Below are 15,642 nucleotides of genomic sequence, written 5' to 3' on the forward strand. Positions count from 1 at the left end.
TGAAGTCATTTGGCTCTCTCACTGTGATTATCTTATTTTTATTTTCTATCACCTGAAGCAATCTTCGGCACAAAAAAAACCGTCCATATGTCGCGTGAAACCTGTTTTATTACGGATCAGCGCGTATTCAGATACTCCGAGCCATTAAATCCAACCTGGCTACAATGTCACTCGTTTGGCTGCAGATATTCACTCCGCTTCCCAGTCCTGACCAATAAATGGTATAAAAGAAGGTTAATGAATGGAAAAATATATATTATGAGCAGCCAATCAGAAATAAGAGTCCGGGTGCATGCTGGGAAAATAATTTCCCAAACAAAATTGATATAAAATGGGAATATAAACCGTTGTACAGCACTACGGAATTTGATGGCGCTATATAAAACAATAAATAATAATAATATTAAAATTAATATGTGCGATATTCCATGGGCCCGATACAATGTGTGTATTTTTTGTTACAATGCACGGAATAATTGGGATTGAGGGAGGTACGAATGTAGATGAATTAAAACATTTTGAAATAATAATAATTTAGATTGTAGGAAATTTTAGAATTAGGCAACTCTACACCAAAGCGCAAAACTTCCCCAAATCACTGGCTTCTGAGATAATTTAAAGAACTTTCTCACCGTATCTTCACAGAGCAGCCGTCGCCGGGCAAAAACCCAAATCATCCCCTCAGTATAAGACACAAATATATCAACTACTGGTGTTATTTTCCTAGATGCAGAAAGAATTACTCATCAATCTGCCCGAAGACAGAAAATAATTGGGTGAGATCTAGCGAGAAAAAGAAAATACAAAAAAACCCCTCAAAAAACTAAAAAAATAATCAAAACATGTCTTTAACCTTCACGGTTCTGAGAAGTTTTAGTCAATATGAGGACGATTGTAAAGAGAACATATCTCTGATTCAAAAATAACTGGATGGAGTTTAGTTCGCTAAACAATGAGCCGTTCATCATCTGTATCGAGATAAAACCACTTTAAAAATTACTTTGAAAACATTGTGTAACGTTCTGTTCCCAAAGAATAATATTTCTCACACACTTTATTTTTTTAGGCTTCTTTTTTTGTTATAAGCTGTGGTTTTGTTTTTATCTACATGGAAAATATCCTGACTCCTCTTCATACTGCTTTGCGGTAAACAATAGAAAGACCCAGTCTTAATCAACCCAGTTACTCTGATTAATGAATGTCTACGGAGGAACGGACTTCATCAGCATTGCCATAAAGCATCAGCTCAGTGTGGTGTTTGAGTCGGGAAAGTCACCCAAAATATCACATGACTGACAGCACCGGCGGCTCCAGGTCTGCAGACAAAGGGGGTTTATTGGGGCAAAATGAGATAAAAACAGGTTTTTGTCACCGACCAACATTACTGTATACAGCGCTGGGGGTTATATTACTGTATACAGCTCTGGGGGTTATATTACTGTATACAGCACTGGGGGGTTATTACTGTATACAGCGCTGGGTGTTATATTACTGTATACAGCGCTGGGGTTATATTACTGTATACAGCACTGGGGGTTATATTACTGTATACAGCGCTGGGGGGTTATTACTGTATACAGCGCTGGGGGGTTATATTACTGTATACAGCGCTGGGGGGTTATATTACTATATACAGCGCTGGGGGGTTATATTACTGTATACAGCGCTGGGGGGTATATTACTGTATACAGCGCTGGGGGGTATATTACTGTATACAGCGCTGGGGGGGTTATATTACTGTATACAGCGCTGGGGGTATATTACTGTATACAGCGCTGGGGGTTATATTACTGTATACAGCGCTGGGGGGTTATATTACTGTATACAGCGCTGGGGGGTTATATTACTGTATACAGCGCTGGGGGGTTATATTACTGTATACAGCGCTGGGGGGTTATATTACTGTATACAGCGCTGGGGGGTTATATTACTGTATACAGCGCTGGGGAGTTATATTACTGTATATATATTTAACATCATAAAGAACCAACAAGACCCTTCCTGGAGGTGAAATCATACATAATGTATAAATAGTGTAATGAAATAACATTTTCCATCTCACTATAACCCCCCAGAACTCTCTATTTTATGCGTAAACCCAATAGTCGAGGGAGCAGTAAGGTCGACCACCAAACCTATCTTGCTACCAATTAATTTTTTATATATATATGCATTTAATCAATTTGCTTCTGTTTTCCACGTTTAAGTTGTTCTCTAATTTGTAGATAAATTCTCCTTTTTTTTTTGCTGAAAGGGTAAACATCACTCGGGGGATTCAAGAGCCGTCACCGGAGCCACGTGTAAAGACTTCGTTCTTAGCTTGTTAAGAATATTTAGTCAATGATATTATATTTTTCCGGATTAAACGTAGCCCGGTGTTTACAGTCGTGGCGATGGATTACATCGATCCCTCGCAAGGTGCTTTGCATTCAAGATTTCATCAAACAAGATTTACCTGACTTTTATACAAAGCTCGCTTTATGAAAATCGTTAAGTTCTATTTAATCAGTTTGTAATACATGGTTACTTAGTAACACAGCGGCCATGTCGATATAATATAACATTATTTTTTTATCGCATATCCTGAGTATTTGGCTAGCATGCTTTCTTTACACCAATGCATTGTGGGTTATCTAGATATTTATATGAAGCCCATTCTCTTTATCATACTGAATATGAATTTTACTGAGGTAAGGAGTTTTGTCCCCTACATACGTCTCTGTGACAAGTCATTGGGGAGCTTTTACTCCGAGGCTCCCTTGTTGCCAGATGGCAATTGACTCTGATCAGTTCTAGTTAATCCCACCATTTGTCATTATCTAGAACCGTCTGCTCTCTCCCCACGAGGTCTCCTCAAACGTAGTCACGAGAATCTCTTGGCCTCCAGCTCCTTTTGAAGTTTTTCTACTCTCTCTCTCCTTCTCTCTCTCCTTCTCTCTCTCTCTCCTTCTCTCTCTCTCCTTCTCTCTCTCTCTCCTTCTCTCTCTCTCTCCTTTTCTCTCTCTCCTTTTCTCTCTCTCCTTTTCTCTCTCCTTCTCTCTCTCTCCTTCTCTCTCTCTTCTTCTCTCTCTCTCCTTCTCTCTCTCTCCTTCTCTCTCTCTCTACTTCTCTCTCTCTCCTTCTCTCTCTCTCGTTTTCTCTCTCTCTCCTCTCTCTTCTCTCTCTCTCTCTCTCTCTCTCTCTCTCTCTCCTTCTCTCTCTCTCCTTCTCTGTCTCTCCTCTCTCTCGTTCTCTCTCTCTCTCCTTCTCTCTCTCTCTCTCTCCTTCTCTCTCTCTCTCCTTCTCTCTCTCTCTCCTCTCTCTCTTGTTTTCTCTCTCTCTCTCTCCTCTCTCTCCTTCTCTCTCTCTCCTTCTCTCTCTCTCTCTCCTTCTCTCTCTCTCTCTCCTTCTCTGTCTCTCCTCTCTCTCGTTCTCTCTCTCTCTCCCTCCTTCTCTCTCTCTCCTTCTCTCTCTCTCTCCTTCTCTCTCTCTCCTTTTCTCTCTCCTTTTCTCTCTCTCTCTTTCTATTTTCCTCTCTCTTGCTTTCTCTCTTTCCTCGCACACTTCCATGTCCCAGTTTGGTCTCAGGTTCTAGTATAAGATAAAGAGTCAGCCACTGAAAATCCTCACACATTCTTGGTCCAATTTCCATTTTTCAAGCAGACCACAAGATTCTCGTCTTAGCGAAAGTCCCCTCGGCTCCTTTTCCAGGTGGGATCCAAACTGAAAAATCTTCAACCCAAAATTCTTACATACGAAGCCCACATTATTTCAAAATAAAAATGTTCTTTTTCCCTAGAATTTTACAGCAAAAATTGTGACGTAGCTGGAAGCGGGTGACAAATTGTATTAAATGCAGAAAAGGTGTACATTCTTCTTATTATATACGCGGCGTATAACAAATAGCTGAAAGTTGACATTTAATAATGAACATGCTTTATAATAACCGGCAAGTAGATAAAAGACACGATTTATCAGCGTTTTCCCGTTAGAACTTCAATAGGCGTCACGTGCGATCTCTGAATCCATGGCAACGATCTTTGATCGTTACAAACAGTTTAAATAATTGCTATTTAGTATCGGTCGGAATGAGTACAATTTTGAAACTTCACTTAACAAGCGATTAGTTTTTATAATGAATGTTTTACGGATCTGCCACTTAGAAGCAGACGAGTGCCGCGTGTTTTAAGTATCGATTAACTTGATAAAACCCAGATTTGAATGTTTTCTCCTTCGCATTCTGAAAAGAACGGCGCGCTGACGTTAAACTCCCGATAAAGTGTTTTATAAGGATATACTTAATAATTTCTCTCACTTTCAATTATGGCTTGTAGAGAAAGGTAACTGTTACTTAATTGACGAACCCAATACTCAAAAAATCAGCCTTAATGTAAAAAAACAGTTGGGGTTATAAGTAAAATGTATTTCCTTCCGTTTAAACATTTAAAACACAGTAACATGTATTTAGAAGAAGATGGCTGGTTTAGAACATTTACATTATATATATATATATATATGCGCCGACCCAGAATCCCTTGTGGTTGTGGCCGCACCATGAGCTTTCTGAGGGAAAAACAAGCCTTCTGGTGTCTGTAGATGAGGGTTTAATAATATATGTATATATGTATATTTATATATTAATTATATATTAATTAGAAGTAAGATCAGAGGCTTAGATGGAATGAAAAGAAGTTTTACTTTACCGAGTGGGTGGTAGATAAGGGGAACAGCCTCCCAGCAGAAGTGGTAGAGGGTAATACAGCGAGGGTATTAAACATGCATGGGATAGACATACGGCTCCTGAATCTAAGACGAGACCAACGACTGATTAAGGTTTGAGTCTTTACAGCAGAAGACAGGGGCCGTATGGGGCCGATCTAGGGGCAGATTCTGGGTTTCCATATTGACTCAAATTAAGATGGGGCTTTCATTCTCGGCCGTGCCATAATTTCCATGGGACAAGAGGCCCAGATGCCCCAGATATGCCAAGGCGGGGCGCTCTTCAGCCTCTTCTGTGTCTTTCTGTTTCCAGAAGCTGAGGCGGCGTCAGCGCAGGCTGAGACCTCCGACCCCGCCCTGGGCGCAAAGAGCCCTAAAGCCCCTTCATAGCTGACATCTCCCCCGTAACCCTCCAAAGCCTCTTAATGTCACCAGGGGCAGCTAAAGTCCACATAACCAAATAATGCCCCAGGGCAGAAGATAATTCTCCAGGTTCATCAAAACTTCAGCCATGGAAAAAAATCCACATAGCGGAATCTGTCTCAATGCGGCCCCTGCCAGGGGGTTCAAAGAAGGAGCGGCATGAAATATTTTATTAGATAGCAAAGGAATGCAAAACTAAGTGATGATGTCAGAATTCGACGGCTATTTCATCTTAATTTAAATATTCAAAAAAAATTGAAATTGGAAAAAAACATTAGCTGGAAGCCTAAAACATTTTCCATATTTATTCGAACTTTTTATAAACATTTAAAAAAAAAAACCATTTGCAATAAAGTTATTTGGTTCACAATATTTACTATCAAACACGATTCATGGAGTAACGAGAAAATAAACCAACTCGTTATTTGAAAGTTCTTTGTCTTGATGATATTTGGGTCAGAATTGAGAAAAAAAATATCACGATTCTTTTTTTTTATGAAGCGCCAACATATTCCGCAGCGCTGTACAATTTCAGGATGGTATACATTAACACATACAGTGCGCATACGGCAGGGGCTGGGGGCCCGACCTGTGAGCTTACAATTTAGTCTTATGACACTTTATACAATATGAATGGTGGGCTTCTGAGTGACCCCCTATATAAGCTTATATCCTATAGGAAGGATACGGGTAACTAAGACAAAAAAGGGGGTAAAAAAAGGCAAAAGAAGGAATCAAATCAGTTGAGCAGGGAGTCGCGGGTAAATTAGCGGTTAAATATTTTTTAACATAATTCCAGAATTAAAATCTGCATCTTTAAAAAAAACTGTAAAACTTCAGTAAATTTTGTCCTACTTTAGTTCGCCGTTCGCCGGGATAAATTAAAATTTTAGTAAAAAGCTCCCTTTAGGCCCGAATCGCGTCCCTTAGGCGGGTGAGATGCGCCGATTAACGCGAACGCGTCCGTAGAATCGCGGCGGTATTAAGGCGACTCATTTTCTTCTATCTCTGTAAAACAGAAACGCAGACTCCGAAACTCGGCGGCTTCCTTTAAATATCTCGGGTTTCATCCGCGGCTTGAAATAAAGATGCAAATCAGAGAACAATAAATTCAAAGCGTTGTTACAAACACCCTGAAGAAAACCTTAACAAATCATAACTGTCAGCGCGACGGATGATGAAAGTTTTCGGTACGGAAGGAAATACAAATCACTTTCCTGGGTGTTTTTTTTTTTGTTTTTTTTGCGTGGATCGCAGCCCCCCCCCCCAGTTTCAGGCACATCATCAACCTTAATGATAGAAACCTTCCACAAAAATAATTCTTAAGCCTCAGGAACACACACTTACCTGACACCATTAGAGCGGATTCACCAAACACCATCAATCTCCGCGCGACAAGTGATTTACCGTCTATCCTCCCGGATTATTAAAGTCAATTCGCATGCCGATCCGGCGCCGTCAGACAGGGACGTTACCCCAAATCATAAAAAAAATACAAAACTTTGAGGAACATATTTCAGTGACACGCGCCCGAGGGAATTCTTTGATATCTTGCATTTTTATTTTATTTTTTGGGTAAATTTCGAAGCGATATCACGGCAGCAGAATCCACGACACGTCGGGGGTCTAAAATAACATTTCCCGAAGAGGTTATGGGGAGGAAGAACACTGTCTGCTCACTGATGGTCTCTGATAACTCGGCTGATGCGTATTATAGGGAAATAGTTAAGATTTGGGGAATTGCCATGCAACGCAAAAAATGGGTGACATTTTTGGATGAAAGTATTTTTTAGTGACCCAATTTGTAAATTATGTTAAAAAATAAAAACTCAGTCGGGGAGGGAGTCTGACATCGTATATTATATATTAAATTATTCACGGCAGCAGCATCCATTTATTTCTACTACCGGCAGAGTCATGTCTGTGACATCATATATTTCTTGCGTTCCTATAGTTCAGGATATCATGATGCAATCGCTGTCATGAAATAATTTCCATGGCCCCAGAAAGTCCTCCAAAAGCTGTCATTTTGTAACCATATACTAATCAGCTATCACATTGACGGCTTTATTTATAAAAGGCTATTGTGGAGATATAGCGGGGGGGGGCGATTAGGAGGAATATCTCTGGAAGTCAATAATGAAAAAAAAAAAAAAAACACCAATTCTACGACCTTGGCAAGGAGAAGAGATTTGGGTTAGTAATGCCCGGGATAAAAGGCTGACGCCGCAGTTCTAGACAAATCATCTTTGTAGTTCTTGCGTTTTGTGTTTTACAGTATTTTAGAGAAATCATTAAAAAGGAGACGTCTGAAGAGGCGGTTATTGGGTTCCCCAAAACTCCCGACGAGAATAGAATTTCAAGAAGATTCCAGAAAACGAGGGTGAGGCCGAGAACTTGGCGTTTATTGGACACGTCAAGCGCTCTCGACGCAGGACTTCCTTAGACCTTCCATGGAAGACAATCCACGCCGGTGCTGGATCGGATTCCACGCTCGCAGCCAATATAATGTCCTGCCGTGGACAGTAAAGAAGCCGAACATGAGATTTCTTTCCATACACACAACACAGCACAACAGATACACATCCAATCCCGTCCTATTAATTTTATAGATCATAATAATACTTTGTAACACAGGAAGAGAAAATATAATGACACAGTGTATCGGTGACGCCAACGGCTTCTTAGCCTGACAGCCCACTTATAGCTCAGCTCTGCAATAATTGAGTTTCCGCATTTTTCCTTTTAATTTCAACATATGATGACATCTGAGACCAGTAGACTTTATTTCAGAATCCCATTAGGTACCATTATAAGATCTTATTTCCTAGAGTTTTAAAATCTAATTGTCAGTCAATGTGTTACAGTAAACCAAGCCTTCGCGAGACTCTCCCGGAGAAAGACTTTGGGGAAAAAACAAAAGGAGAATGCTTCATCATCCTGTCAAGATGGTTTCTTAACAAATTACCTTTCCCTTCAAAAGAAAGCACGGGGATACTTTTTTTTTTCTTTTTTTTTTTTCTAGTTTGAACAATTCTCAAAGTTCGTGCTGTAATCTTGGCTCGAAAACCGAACGAGGAAATCTCCTTTGTATGCAGACAGGAGTTTTATTTTCCAAAAATCACCAACTAAAACTGAATGCAAACAAAGCACAGGGCATAATGTATTAATAATAACTTTATATTTTCGTATATATTAAATCATATTATTATTTTATATATTCATAATTTGATTTAATATAATAAGAATTATTATTTTTTATTTTCATATATTAACTTAAATATAAATATGTATTAAATCATATTACTATATTACTATTATTTATATATTTTAATATGTTATAAACTATGATACTACTTTATATTTTAATAATATTATGATATGAATTTAGATATTAAAATATAGATATATTCATAAATTATGAAAATACATATAATAAAAAACAGTTATATTTTCCTCAAAGTGGAACTGTGGATTTTTCTAAACATGAAATAAAACAATTTAAAAGTAAAGAAATATTTGTTAAATGTGCCCCCACGTCAGTTTATTGCCCCGCTAATTATCGAATGGAAGGCCTGGGACCTTAGTTAAATAGTATGGATTTGGCAAAATCTGCCCCTGTCTGGAACTAACATGAGACAAGGTGGTATTTTTTGTGTTATTTTTTTACTTCTTACAATATGACAATATGTGACTTAGTATCGATTTTATTCACTTTATTCACCAAAATGGTTCAACATTTGACGCCAGACAAATCTGAAGGAATGAGTCCCAATTTACATTATTAACCACGTCCAAGAGTGTAAAAACGGTAACGAAAGCAATAAAGTCAGATAACTGATATCATGGAAAACATCTGTAATCGTGAATTCGCTTTGGAAAAAAAATGCTCATTTTGGACCCTCAGGAAAAGTAAAATATTTCTGATTGTCGGAGTTATATTTGGGGGAAAAAAAACCAGGTCATCCTGAGGTCATCTACGTGGTCTGGGGACAAATTTACTAAGTTTCACTTTACCTTTTATAGAACTACCAGTAACTTTGATTGCTTTTTGTGACAACATTTTAACGATTAACAACTAAAGCTTCTTAAATTTACAATTTTACAGGGGAAATTGATTATTTTTCACCGTTTTTTTGTGTGCATGCAATGCCGTGTCAATACAGACAACAAATGAGTCCTGTAAGTATGGTACCTGTTCTAGAGCATTCTAGAACGTCCACAGAACCAGAACATACTGAAGTAGCAAGCCCTTTTGGTCCACAACAGAACTTTTCTTTATATTTCAAAAATAACACCTCTGCTGGAAGTTGGTACATTTGAGCAATAAGAATTGTTTGCAAACGTTAAATCGAAATATATTTGGGAACAAAGTTTCGATCTCCCTGCCTAGAGGACAAGTAATTCGCCAAAATATCTAAAATTGGCCTATGATGTTCCAATCCCTTCCATGCCACCCACTTTCTATATTAAATGTTCTTGAAATAGCCCGATGTTGAAACACGCGTATAAAAGTCATTCCACGCGCTTTTTAAACATGTTTCGTATTCCTTGTTGGGGTTTTTTTTTTTACACTCAGCAAAATGGTTAAAAGCAGCATTAATTTGCTGATACCTCTCAGTTTATAGCTTACGACACAAGTTGTGTCAAATCCGCCAAAGTGTGCGTATAAATACACTATGTAATGTATCTTAACATCTGGATTAGATACGTGTCCTCATTTATCTTGTCATCGCGGCATTCCCGGTGAGCGCGGTATTGTGTCAGACGCTTTCGGGTACAGAAAGCCGTACGGACGTTATTGATATGTCACTAGAGATTTCGACATGATTGTGTCACGTCACCCGATCTCCTAGGCGACTTTAAAACTACTAAGCAGCATTTTACGACTCTCAAGGAATCAGGCTACGGGGGATAAGACATATTTCTCGTACACTTTCTTTTCCCTTTATATCTCTCTAAACGACATCGTATGAAGCAAACGGATCGTAAATCCAAAAATAATAAAGTTTTTGTGGAACACGGATTGAAATTCGGTGGATATGAAATGTTGGAAAGATTTTTTATATTTTCAGCCACATTTTTTGGGGGATCGACGAAAATGAACTTTTCTTGCGAAATGTGACAATCCTGAATCGGTATGATTTGCCAGACAATGAAACAGAACAAAAATGGGATCATAGCCTTCATTGAAGCTCGTTGTGAATAGAACCTTTTGTTGGCTATTTTTCTTGTGTCCTTCACCCCTTCAGAAGTACCGACTGAAATGCTGTTTTCACAAAATAAAAACCCACAACCCAAACAAAAGCAGTTAAAAGCTATAATACGATCAAGTGGAACCTATCTAACAAGCCAAGTTTTTGTTATCAATGCCCTGAGGTAAGTGCTTCGTTGTGTAGAAAGAAAATGGTGCCCAAGCGTCCATGTAAAGCCACAGTGGGTGCCAATTCCTGCAATCTTCGTCTCCCCAAGGAGGTTCAGCTCCTTCTTTCCATCCCTGGCTCAAAGGTCTACAGGAGGGCCAGGTCTTCTTGGTCCTACGCCGAAGAGAAGAACCTACCTGATACAGAGGGCAACCCACAAGGGCTACTACACCCCCCACCACCAAAAACAGCCAAATCTTCAGGAGATTCAGCGCCATTACGGCAATTTTCACTATAAAAAAATAAATAAAAGTAACTTCATAAATAATGATTTATGGCAATAAAAAAAATTCTAAAAATAATGTCAGGAAGGGTGCATGGCTTACTAGTGGGCCCAAAAAACATGCTGTGTTAGCTTGAGCAGTAATTGTGCACCCCAGACATTGGGCCAAATGTGGGTGCGGCTTCAAGCACGCTCGGCCATAAGGCCAGAGAACCAAACTTCTGGACTCTCCAAAAGGAAGTGATCGGTATAAAAAAAATAAATTAAAAAAAAGCTCTTCTTTAAAGAATCCGCTCTACCATCGGAAGGTCGTCAGATCTCTTGGAAACCATCAATTATGTTGATGAGACTCATTGACATTGAGAAGCGTAAAGGAGATAAATATTTTAGCATAAAATTCAGTACATTTTGTCTGATCGTTGACTTTCCGAATATCTCCATCAATTCCACAAATCAGAAACAAAGTATTTAATTGTTTCAATCTCAATAAGCTTTTCTTCTTTGGCTCCGCTACAAGTATTTCATCTCGATCAACACACTTGGCTTGATTAGACATCTTCTTCAAACCAACCCGACGATTCATCATTCAAAAGACATTTATATACGGTCCCCTCTGTTAATTAGCATTGTCAAAAAAACTCATCAACAAACAGGAACCTCATTAGCATAATCATTGTCCTGAATTCTTTACAAATTGCCTGAAAATGCACAAAATACAATAAGAAGTTAATATAACCCTCGATTATTTCCCGTGATCACATTATTTGTTTTGATTAAAATCAGATTTTCACGACGAGCACAAGATTTTTTTCCCCACAAACTAAAACTGGAGGACATGATGGAGGAATAACTCAAGGTTTGCTGATAATATTGAATAGTGCCCCCCCCATGCTGTCACGGGAAAATATGGGGCAGAAACAGAGAAACAGTTGGCCAGGTTCCGAAAAAAAATAAGTAAATTAAAATGTATCACTGGCTACAAAAATGTATCACGGGTTTCATCTGATTCACCTTCTGTGGAAGGATTGCAATTCATTTTCTTGAGATAAATTTATCTCCTGCAATTGAATCCAGCCAGTGATAAGTACAGGGTGTCCTGTACTGGGTGAAATTTTTGCTGTAAAAAAGCAACATAACTTAAAAAAAAATGTCCTAAAGTCCTATAAAATAATGTATTTTAGTAGTTTTTTTATAAATTTAATTTTTTGATTCTTCATTGAGCATTTAGGGGAATTGTAACGCATAAGGAGAGTTGTTATGTTATATACTACTTGTTATGTCCTGTCTACTCGTTGTACAGCGCTACGGAATTTGATGGCGCTATATAAAACAATAAATAATAATAATAATGTGTAAAAAAAAAATCACATTTCAGGTATATATCCAACCAATGGAAATTAGTACCTGATTCCTGCTGATCTGAAGGTTCTCATTGGCCGCGATGACTTTCCATATATAAAAACTGATGCGCAAATGTTTTTTAAAGCTGTACCTGGTTAGAGCTGAATGAAAGCGGTAATTTTATTGTCTATAATTTTTCACTTCACTGAAGAGATTTAAAATAACTGTTAATTAAACGCAAAATGATTAATGTGACATAATCTTACCGCAGGTCCGTATTGTCACACTCAGCCTTAATGTGAAAAATATTTCATCAGCAATGAACTTGCGCAGGTGGGGGATTCGGACAGATGAGCCGCACGCCACAGTCTCACGATCCCCACATCCCAGGTCAATATTTTCAAATGACTCATTTTCAATAACGGCCACTAACTTTTCCAAGTAAAATAGTGATGCATCCATTTGTTGTATATAATATATACTTAATAATAATAATAATAATAATAATTATAATAATAATAATAAAAACTGAAGCAAAAAAAAAAATCCCTTACTTTTGATCAGAAAAGCCATTGATCCTCATTTTTATCTCAAAGGGGCCATCTAAAACAATACAAGTATTAAAAAAAACCAAAAAACCACAAAATGAAAAAAAGATGCAAACAAATGAAAGGAATCCATCTTCCGCTGATAAATAACGGGTTGTAAATGTTTGTATACTCCTGTGCATCAGCGGCCCCTAGTGCTTGGAAGTTGCGTTGCATCCTCCATTGATTTCAACAGGTCCTATGGACACCACTCAAACTGACAAATAGTTTCATAAGTGTAAGCATGTGTGCGCGTGGGTCGTAACCATAAACATGTCTAACCACTAATATACATTTAAGGCTAAAACCAAACTAAAATGACTTTTAAAAAAAATCATATTTATTAAAGTCATTTCTATATTTTGTTATTTCTTACCATTATTTTTTTTTTTTTTTAGCAAAACTCAATTTTAGAAAAAGAAGCAGTCCTCAATTTTTTTTTTTTTTACAAACTTCCCGTTTTAAATTTAGTTTAATTTTCTCTTCCCCTTAATAGGAAACTCATTCTTATTCCGCGCAGAGCCTAATTCTTTCTGACTTTGCTTCCATTTGCCTCGAGGACAAGATAGTTTAAAACTGTTCAGCACACCATACCATGCATAACAGGTAATCTGTCTAATTAAAGCCTATAAGGATGTTCAAAGTAAAATATTGAAGAGATTTGGTAACCTCTCGTTCACCCTCCCTACGATCCTCGGCTTCTGAGACTCGGAGATATTCCAGCCATTAACTGAAGTGTTTATACGTTAAGATCAAATTCTGCTTTTCCAGAACGCTTCATTTCACAATTTACAAGTCTGTTTTCTCGTTTACAGGGAGAAAGTAATTTATCAAATTTTTATAGGACATTCTTCTGCTCCTTTCTGATATTGAATTATCTAATATATGCCTCGAAATGTAAAATGTGAAAACACACTGATTTTATCAAGGGACATTAGCCTGTTTCCAGACACATTCGTATAGTGCTCATATGGTACATTTCAATAAATTATTAATCTCAAGAAAAAAAAAGACTTGGGTTTTTTTTTTCTTTCCAGCGTGCGGAAAGTATTTCGAAATAAGCCGGTTTCAGAACGCCGCCGTTAATGTCAGCTTGTAAAATGCGTGTTTTTAGAATATCTGTGCAACAATCTAACAAACACATACAGAAGTAAATGACTTTAATAGGTCTGTAGAGTGATATATATTCAGCCGGTTAGGACACGGAGAGACAGCCTGACGCATTCATCCTAGAACAGCAGCCATTTTAAATGTGGCCCCAGGAGCCTTCTTTTGGAAAATAGTCCCCCCCACGCCTTCTACCTTTGTTGAGATCGACTATATCATTTTAAGTTGGGTGATGTAGTGGGGGGCTTTTAAAGAATTCAAATTATTCACTGGGCCCCTTAGACATTGATGGGGGTCCATAAACGTGAAACGTGCTCCTGAGCAACCAGCAGCCATTTTGAAAAATGCCCATTCCTGGACTGAAAATGAGGATCAATGACTGGGGGTCATCGCTGGATCTGCCCTGAAGAAGTAAGTGGTCTTTTTTTACCCCGCAGAGGTTTTGAGTGCCAATGAAGTGGGCAAAACCCCTCAAAACTGGAGGCCTTAGAGGTGAGGGGATAGGTAGGGGTTACTATTATTATACTCTTATATTTTATATAATATATATTGTAATATATTATATTAATGCAACTCGCTTTCCCCTCCATCCCAGAAGGCCAATGTGCATAGGTACATGGCCAACAATTGTGTCCTCCCATTGTTATCAGGGATCCAGGAACCCCCCCACTTAATATTAATATTGGGTTTTCTACATAGGTATTAATCTAAAATCCCCACAATTACTCCCTGTTGTGCTGTATTTGGGAGCCGCCATCTTGCTGCCCCGTCACCCTGCCCTGAGATATCTGGGATAATAGCGTTACGGAGGGACCTGCGCGGCTGGAAACAATCTCTAGCGCCAGAGGCTCATGCGGCGTCCACTAAAACAGGAAGCGGCTTCCAACTTCCTGCCGGGCTGACGGAGGAGAGAGGGATCATGGGAAACAGAGGGGAATTTGTATGAAATGGGCTTTGGTGGATGTCAGAGCTGGAAATATAAATCTGAATAACTTAAACATGGAGCATTAAATAAAAAAATAATAACATAGAAATGGATCGCGGAGCTGGATGAATTACAGTTTTATCTGAGGGTTCACTGGGGTTCTCCAAGAAAAGATTTTAGGGACAGACCTCTGAAATCCATGGCTTTATGGTGCGAGTTTCTATATTACGGCTTTTGTATAGCGGAGGAAATAGAGGTAAAGCCCTATTTATTAAAAACATTTATATTTATCTCTGTGGCTGTAAATTCTTAGGGTCATAACCTAAAAAAACGCCAACGTTGGTAACATTAATCTGGAGCCGCATTTACTTTATAAACTGTCTGGTAGAAGCCCCCCTGATTAATTAAACAAGGTTTTCTATGTACCCAGAGCGGGCTGTTACCGAATATCATCACCAAACGGCAGGAAAGGGTGCCATTTACTGTAATATCGCTTCTCTCCTCCAAGTCTCCTTCTCTGTGGGTTCACGCGGCAATTATCGCGTACGATAGCTTGGGGGAAATAATACAAAATATCAACTTTTTTTTGTGTGCAAAATAGGATCTTACGTAAAGCAATCCTGTTAGTTATTGTAATGCGGTTTTATGAGTTAGAGCCCAAGGGGAATATTCCACGTAAATTATTTTTTTCCCCTGTTTAAACACCTGAATATGGAGTATCATAAAATCATAAAATGTGTACTAAGCTGACGCCCCCCCCCCCCCCGGGTTTCAGACCGCCATCATTCACACGGAAGGAAGAAACCTTTTAGGTATATCCTAAATTCTGTATCGAGACAAAATTATTATTTTGCAGCCAATCCAGGACAGGCAGAATAAGGATCGGGGGGTCTCAATTTCTGGGGGCCAAAATAA

Source organism: Sceloporus occidentalis, unplaced genomic scaffold, assembly GCF_023333645.1.
Source record: "Sceloporus occidentalis isolate IW3139 unplaced genomic scaffold, rSceOcc1.0.p SCAF_190, whole genome shotgun sequence".
NCBI classification, from domain to species: Eukaryota; Metazoa; Chordata; class Lepidosauria; order Squamata; family Phrynosomatidae; genus Sceloporus; species Sceloporus occidentalis.